Source organism: Macadamia integrifolia, chromosome 14, assembly GCF_013358625.1.
Source record: "Macadamia integrifolia cultivar HAES 741 chromosome 14, SCU_Mint_v3, whole genome shotgun sequence".
Lineage (NCBI taxonomy): Eukaryota > Viridiplantae > Streptophyta > Magnoliopsida > Proteales > Proteaceae > Macadamia > Macadamia integrifolia.
Window position 1 is genome coordinate 23657079 of NC_056570.1, and position 7054 is coordinate 23664132.

Sequence of the window (7054 nt, forward strand, 5' to 3'; positions counted from 1 at the left end):
CTAGAGAAAGGCCATGAAAATTGAGAATAGATCAAGTTTATGAACAAGATTGTTCTCGCATGCTCTTGGTCTTGGCATTTGGAGTACATTGAGTCTCTGCATTTAATGGATTCTAAATGTCAAGAACAATCCCGCACATGAACCTGATCCAAGCTCATGAAAATTGAGGTGATGATTCAAAGAGTACTCAATTAATTTAATGGTCCAGATCATACATAACATTTGAAATCCATCAATCAGGTCACTGATTTATGGGCTAGGTTGCTTGATGGGTTTTATTTTCCTATATTGGTCCTGGTTCACCTGTTCACCAGTTGTCATAGAACCAAAGAACAAAGCCCAAACTCAAGCAAATAAAGTTTTGGGATTTAGTGATTCTACCAATAAATTAAGAAGGAAATTATAGCTTTACCGGATCACAGAATTTTAAGTGAAAACTGAAAACTGAAACATGAGATAGGAGGGATGAGGAAGCAAAGAGCCCAATAATATCTTATTTATTGACATGCATGCCTTTTATTGGTAATATGGTGTTCAGACTACCATCATACGTCTAGGGAAAGGGCAGGATTCTAGCACGGGTAGTAACAAACACATTCATATGTGGGCTGAGAACCTTTTGCTATACAAACTCCATCGCCATTATATTTTTGGGAGCACTCAGCACGACAAGATGGGATGGTGCAGCCAGAGGGATGCAATGTTACCGCGCACCGCTTCTCTTGCGTGTCTGCTTTCGTCACCACTGATGATGCAACTGCAAACAACTCATGATATCAATAGAAAGTAATGAAGTTAAGCTGTCATTCATTGCAAACCACGAAGAGCTAGGAATTGGAACTGAGAATACTTAAAACAAACCTGAGAAGACAACGATAGCAAGAATGAGGAAGAAGGTATAAGAAACCTTAGCCATTACTTACTAAATCTCTAATAGTTGTAAGCTAATCCTCACTCTGATGTTCAGTACTTTTTGGTTTCCTCCCTGCTTATAGTGAGTGGTATTTATAGAGAAATACAAATTACTTTTGGTGGTAATTAAAGACCCATATTTGGTTAAAAGAAAACAATTATTCTTATTTTCCTAAATGGGACGAGATCCTTGCATGCACTTGATAACTGGGAGGCACTTGGGATGGGTGTGCCAGCCAGCTGTAGAAATGAAGCACTCATCCCAGGTGCCTTCTAGATGTTTGATGCACACTGGACGAGGAGCTGATGCACTAAAGAGGATCCCATTCCAAAGATTTGAGTAGGGGTGTTAATTGGTTGGTTTGGACTGATTTTGGTTCGATTTCATCGATTTTTCAATTGGAGAATGAGTGACACCAAAACATAAATCAATAAAGATGCACCTGTTTCAGTCTTGTTTTAGTTTCTCTTACTAGCTTGGTTTGTGTTTACATGTAAATATATTTAGAGGTATGATATCTAGCTTATATCTATCTTATTTTATTCATGGTAATTCAACCTCAACCGATCTGGTAATTTGCTTCGTGTTGAACTGAGCATTAACAATATTAACCAGGTTGAATCGGAGTCGGTCATTACTCAAGCTATTTTTGTAAACTGATGTGGCCTATGTGCCACATTCAGCCAAGTTGTGGTATGGTGGGAATTCTTAGCTGTAAACGATTATCTTGTATTGAGTCAGTCTTCCTTGTATAGTCAACATTATCTTGTATAGTCAACTTATCTTGTTAAGTTTGTCTCGAATTCTTGACCCGTTTTGAAGATTGACCCGATCCGACATATTTTGGTGGCGACCCGAATGGGAAATTTTCTGAGATCTGTGATGGAAGCAGAGGGCTCAAACGTGGGATCGACCACGACCCGATGGGTCGACCCACATTTTCGGAATATATATAATGTACTGTTGCTTGTTGAGAAAGTCATTGTATTCTAGGGTTTTCATGAAGCTAGGGTTTCAGGGCAAGTTCTTCCTCGCCGCTGCTAGGGTGTAATCTCTCTTTTGCATAGTGAATCATCTTCTTCTTCGCCCGAGGACGTAGCACAACACCCTGGTGTATGAACCTCATTAAATCTCTGTGTCGTACGGATCTATTGTCTCCTTTTATTCGTGTTTCTTGGTGTTTAATCTAACATATCTTGTATAGAGTATCTCCTCTTGTCTTTATACATTTCTTCATAACTATTACAATGCATAGAAGCATATAGTTGTAAGCAATAGAGTTCAGGCAATAGATATAAGACTTTGACCTACCATCCCTACCACCCTTCCCACCATTTGAGTGAGCTCCTTTTATGATTGAATTTGGAATGAGAATGTTACCGGTTTGAGCAGCCATTGCACCGTAACACAGACCATGAGACCATTGGAAGGTCACACTGAGGTATCTTCAGCACTTAGGGAAAGGGGCAGCGGGTTTTTTTCACCAGGTCTGTGTCTTGGTGTAGACGCAAGCTAACGGTTAGGGTCCTACAAGATTACAGCTCTACCGTATACGGATGATGGCTTCGAAGATGGGTACTCTCATTCTGGTAATCACGTTTAAGAAAACAGAAGCAGAAAAAAGTTCATGATCGAACTCTTTTAAGGGGAAATTTTTCATATCTAAAACAGGAGCTATCCGTAGCAGGATATCTTCCCTACTATTTTATATATGATAGAATATGAAATAATAGTCCGAGATTCGGCAAATCGATTTCGATTCGAAATGAAATTGGTGGAATCGGTTTGCAATATGCTGAAAACGCCTAAGATCGGGCACAACCCTAGAAAAGCTGCATGGTGAGGCTGATTCGATGCGGCTTTAATTGGGATCAGTCAAATCCACTGATTCCAATCCGGTTTTCAAAATCCTGACGAGAAGTTATTAAAAAGATGAACGTGAAGTTTCATAAAATTACAAATATGGCCACCGCCATGTCGAGACTCTCTTTCGAAAGTGAGATCACTACAAGCTTGTTGATGAAGCCCTTTGGGCTCCTTAAATGCAGTTGTGATCTTATATGTGATACCACCAGACGCGTCGTTACCTCTTTCGCAGTCAAAACTCTCCTCTCTAGTGTGACTAGCCAGGCAAGAAGCCTCGTTTTCTTCCACTAATTCAAGCGATTTAGTCAGTAGTAAAGTTATCGATTTCACTGAACATTGGGTTATTTATTTCATAATAGGGCAAAGGACTGACTTTTCTTGCACCCATCACCACTGGAGAACAGGGCCGTTCAAGGAGGGAAGGGAGGGACATGGGATTTCCGAACCTTGGATTGTGTGGTTAACCTCATTGCTAAGTGAAGGGAAACTTTGACATACGGCAAATGTTGCTGTTGGTTTTTTCTCCTTTTTCTTTTTTAAATAAAAATCAAAATATCTAAAAAAACTTGTGCTAAGATTTCAAAATTGTGAATTGTAGCTATATTGCCTCGTGTTAGCATTATGCCACATGTGACAGAAAATAATTTTGGTGAAGATTTAAATGCTATAGAAGAAAAAACTTCAATACATGATGAATGATATAATTGAGTTTAACAATAACAACAGCTGTTCACTAGGAAGTCTTGAGTTGGAATCTCTTAGATGTTACTTTCTCCATCCCCCTTGTATAGTGTACCCATCTAAAAAGATAATTAAATTTGGCTTCTAAACTTGACCTATGGTTAATCAACATGGTATCATATGACTAATATCAATAAACTGGTAGGATTCTCCAATTTAGCTCTAATGACTTTTTTGACATAAGCCAACAAAGAATATATTAGAAGATAAACAAAAGATATAGATATATATATATATATATATTTAGTTCACTTGAAAATATATCAAAGAAATTGTATTATCGGGTAGGCCACATGATTAAGATAGGTAGGGGTGTCAATTTCAGGCCTAATGAACTCAACTGTTCAAGCCCAAAACCAACCTGGCCCGTTTAGTAAATTTGCCAACCCTCAAGCCCTACCATATTACAAAGGGATGTTCTTGATGCAATGGATTTACCGATAGGTCGTTTAACTGGGATCGAGATTAAATTTTTGACCCATTAACCTATTTGAAATTCTTATTCTACCCCCTAACCCCTAACCATAAAGAGTAAAGACAACCCCAGCCCAACGCCCATAAAACCCTAACCCTCATGTTCACCTTATGGCATTTTTCGTCTAAGACTCATTTATTGGTATTCCCCTGTAGGCTGTAGCCCTATTTTACCGACCACTTTTTGGCAGACTATTTGAAGTTAAATGGCCCAGTAGCCCGTATAAGGCCTGTTTAACTCAATTAAAGCTCAATAACTAACCGACCGATAATATACAAGAGGATGCATGCCCAACGTAAACCTAATTAGTTATATGGTCGGTCATGATGCAAGGGTGGAATTGGTCTAACCAGATTAGAACCAGCCGAAAAGCACCAATTGACACCCCAAAAGAAAGGCCTTGAAAATTGAGGTGATGAATCAAGTACTTAATTAATTTAACGTTCCAAAGCTGATATAACAGTAGAAATCCATCAATCATGCCACTGATCATATGGGCGAGGTTGTTTGACGGGTTTCATTTTCCTTATATTGGTCCTGGTTCACCAGCTGTCATAGAACCAGAGAGCAAAGCCCAAACTCAAGCAAATAAAGTTTTGGGATTCAGTGATTTCATGTTGAAATTTTGGCCAAAACCTTACTTCTAAACTACCTATTAAGAAGGAAATAAAAGCTTTATTGGATCACAAAATTTTTAGATAAAAACATGAGAGGGAGAAAGAAAAGAACCCAATTATTTTTTAAGCCTTTTATTCATTATATGGTGAACAGACATGTAGAGAGAGAGAGAGAGAGAGAGAGAGGCTTAATTAGTATGATTCTAGCAAATGCGGTTGCAAACACATCTATATGTGGGGTTTACAGAAAAATCATTCTGTTCACAAACTCCTCTGGCGCCGTTAAATTTTTTGTAGCACTCTTCACCACAAGCTAGGAGGGTGCAGCCAGTAGGATGCAATACCACCGGGCAAACCTTCACTTGCGCATCTGCTTTCATCACCATTGACGATGCAACTGCATGCAAACAACCCATGATATAAATATTTTCCAATAGTTCATCATCAACACCAAATAATGACGTTAAACCTATCATTACATTGCAAACCACATAGGGCTAGGAATTGGAAGTGAGAACAAACCTGAGAAGACAAGGATAGCAACGATGAAGAAGGGGGTATAAGAAACCTTAGCCATTACTTACTAAATCTCCAACTGTTATAAGCTAATTCTCACTCCGATGTTAAGTTGACTGCTTTTTGGTTCCCTCCTTGTTTATTGTGAGTGGTATTTATAGAGAAATAGGGATTACTTTGGAGCTCCAAAGATGATCTGTTTACTTAGAATGTAGATACATATTTGGCAGTAATTAAATTAAAAAAGAGCAATTACTCTTATGTTTTTAAATGGGATGAGACCCAGATTGCATCGGATAGCTAGGAGGCACTTGGGATGCGTGACCGGGTGCTTTGATGGCTGGGAGGCACTTGGGATGCGTAGCCGGGTGCTTATTTAGAATGTAGATATATATTTAATAGTAATTTATGACCCATATTTGTGGGTTCCTTAATTAGGTTTAATGGGATGAGATCTTCAATTTATTGGTGTGAAATCTCACGCCCCATTCTACCACACAAAAAATAAAATAAAATAAAATATAATTCTCACGATCTCCTTTTCTCACACACTCTCTTTCACTTTCCTTTTCCGCCCCTTCTACCTTAAAAAACTCAGACGCCCTCTTCCTTCTCTCTCTTTCTCTCTCTCTCTCTCCACTTTCCATTTTCCTTCAAATTCTTTCCCTCCTCTCTCATATTCTTATTTTTTTTTGTAAGATTCCTCTCTCACGTTCCACTCTCTTTTTTGTGAATTTTTTTTTTTAATATACTTTCTCAGTTTATTCATTATCTCTCCATCTATCTTTCCTCAATCTATATCTTTCTATATTTCATCCCCCAAATACTTTTCTAATTAATCCTTACTAAAAAAAGGAAAAAATCCTTTCCTAATTCCTTTTAGTTCCTTTTCACTCTTTTGTGAAATATTTTTTTATATACTTTCTCTGTTTATTCATTATCTCTCCATCTATCTTTATTCAATCTATATCTTTTTATATTCCTTCCCCCAAATACTTTCCTAATTAATTCTTACCCAAAAATATATCATACTATTATATAAAAGTATGTACTCATGCTCTCACGTTCCTCTCTTTTAATCCATATGTTTCTTAAGAAAAAAAATTATAAAAATCTCTACATATTAGGAATCTCTCATTCTAAATTTTCTTTCCTTTTTCTTTTTGGTAAAGAACTTTCTTCCTCATCTCTCTCACGTTCCTCTCTCTCTCTCTCTCTCTCTCTCTCTCTCTCTAAATAAATCTTTCTGAATTTTCTCCCTCCTCTCTCTTACTCTTTTAATCCATATCTTTCTAAATTAAAAAAAACTATATTTTAGAAATCGGTTTTACCTAAAAAAAAAAAATTCTTTCTATATTTTCTCCATCTTCTCTCTCATGTTTCTATCTTTCAGAAAAAAAAAATCTATTTTCTAGGAGTTTTTTTTCCCACCTCACTCTCACGTTCTTCTATTTTCGGTGCCCGATTTAGCTATTTCTGGTGTAGCAGCACGCGAGTCTTTCATTCAGTGTTCTCCATCTTCAAACTTCGATTGCTTCGACTCGTCTTCGCCGCCCGATTTAGCTATTTCCGGTGAGAAGAAAGTTTTTTCGAATAGGGCTTTGCTTGCTTCGGATTGCTTCGAATTTTGAAGTTTGTCTGATGTAATCCTCGAGAATTCCATTAAACATGATGTAGAAGAAAGTCATCCTCAATTAGTTTCTTTTCTCTATCATCTGTCTCTCTCTCTTGCTATTTCTTACTCACTTTTATGTGGTTTCATCATCATCTGCAATAGAGGACAGCGTCTTTCCCTACGCACATTGCCAACGACAAGCCAAGCACAATCTAGAGATCTTCTTGGGCATTGGAATAGCAGATCCACCAATGTCTCCCTGCCGTTGGGTTCTCCCAGGTAATCATCCCATCTCTTTACTTTTATCCCAA

At 37.7% G+C, this 7054-nt stretch overlaps 2 long non-coding RNA genes across 2 annotated transcripts; both read right to left on the bottom strand.

Moving 5' to 3' along the window:
- Positions 1-466: 466 nt before the first annotated feature.
- Positions 467-999, bottom strand: LOC122060851. Its single transcript, XR_006134479.1, has 2 exons — positions 862-999; positions 467-757 (listed from the first exon to the last, which is right to left on the bottom strand). It is a non-coding gene; the product is annotated as an uncharacterized LOC122060851 (long non-coding RNA).
- Positions 1000-4650: 3651 nt separating this feature from the next.
- LOC122061225 lies at positions 4651-5260 on the bottom strand. The gene is made up of 2 exons (XR_006134596.1): positions 5135-5260; positions 4651-5009 (listed from the first exon to the last, which is right to left on the bottom strand). It is a non-coding gene; the product is annotated as an uncharacterized LOC122061225 (long non-coding RNA).
- Positions 5261-7054: the final 1794 nt, after the last annotated feature.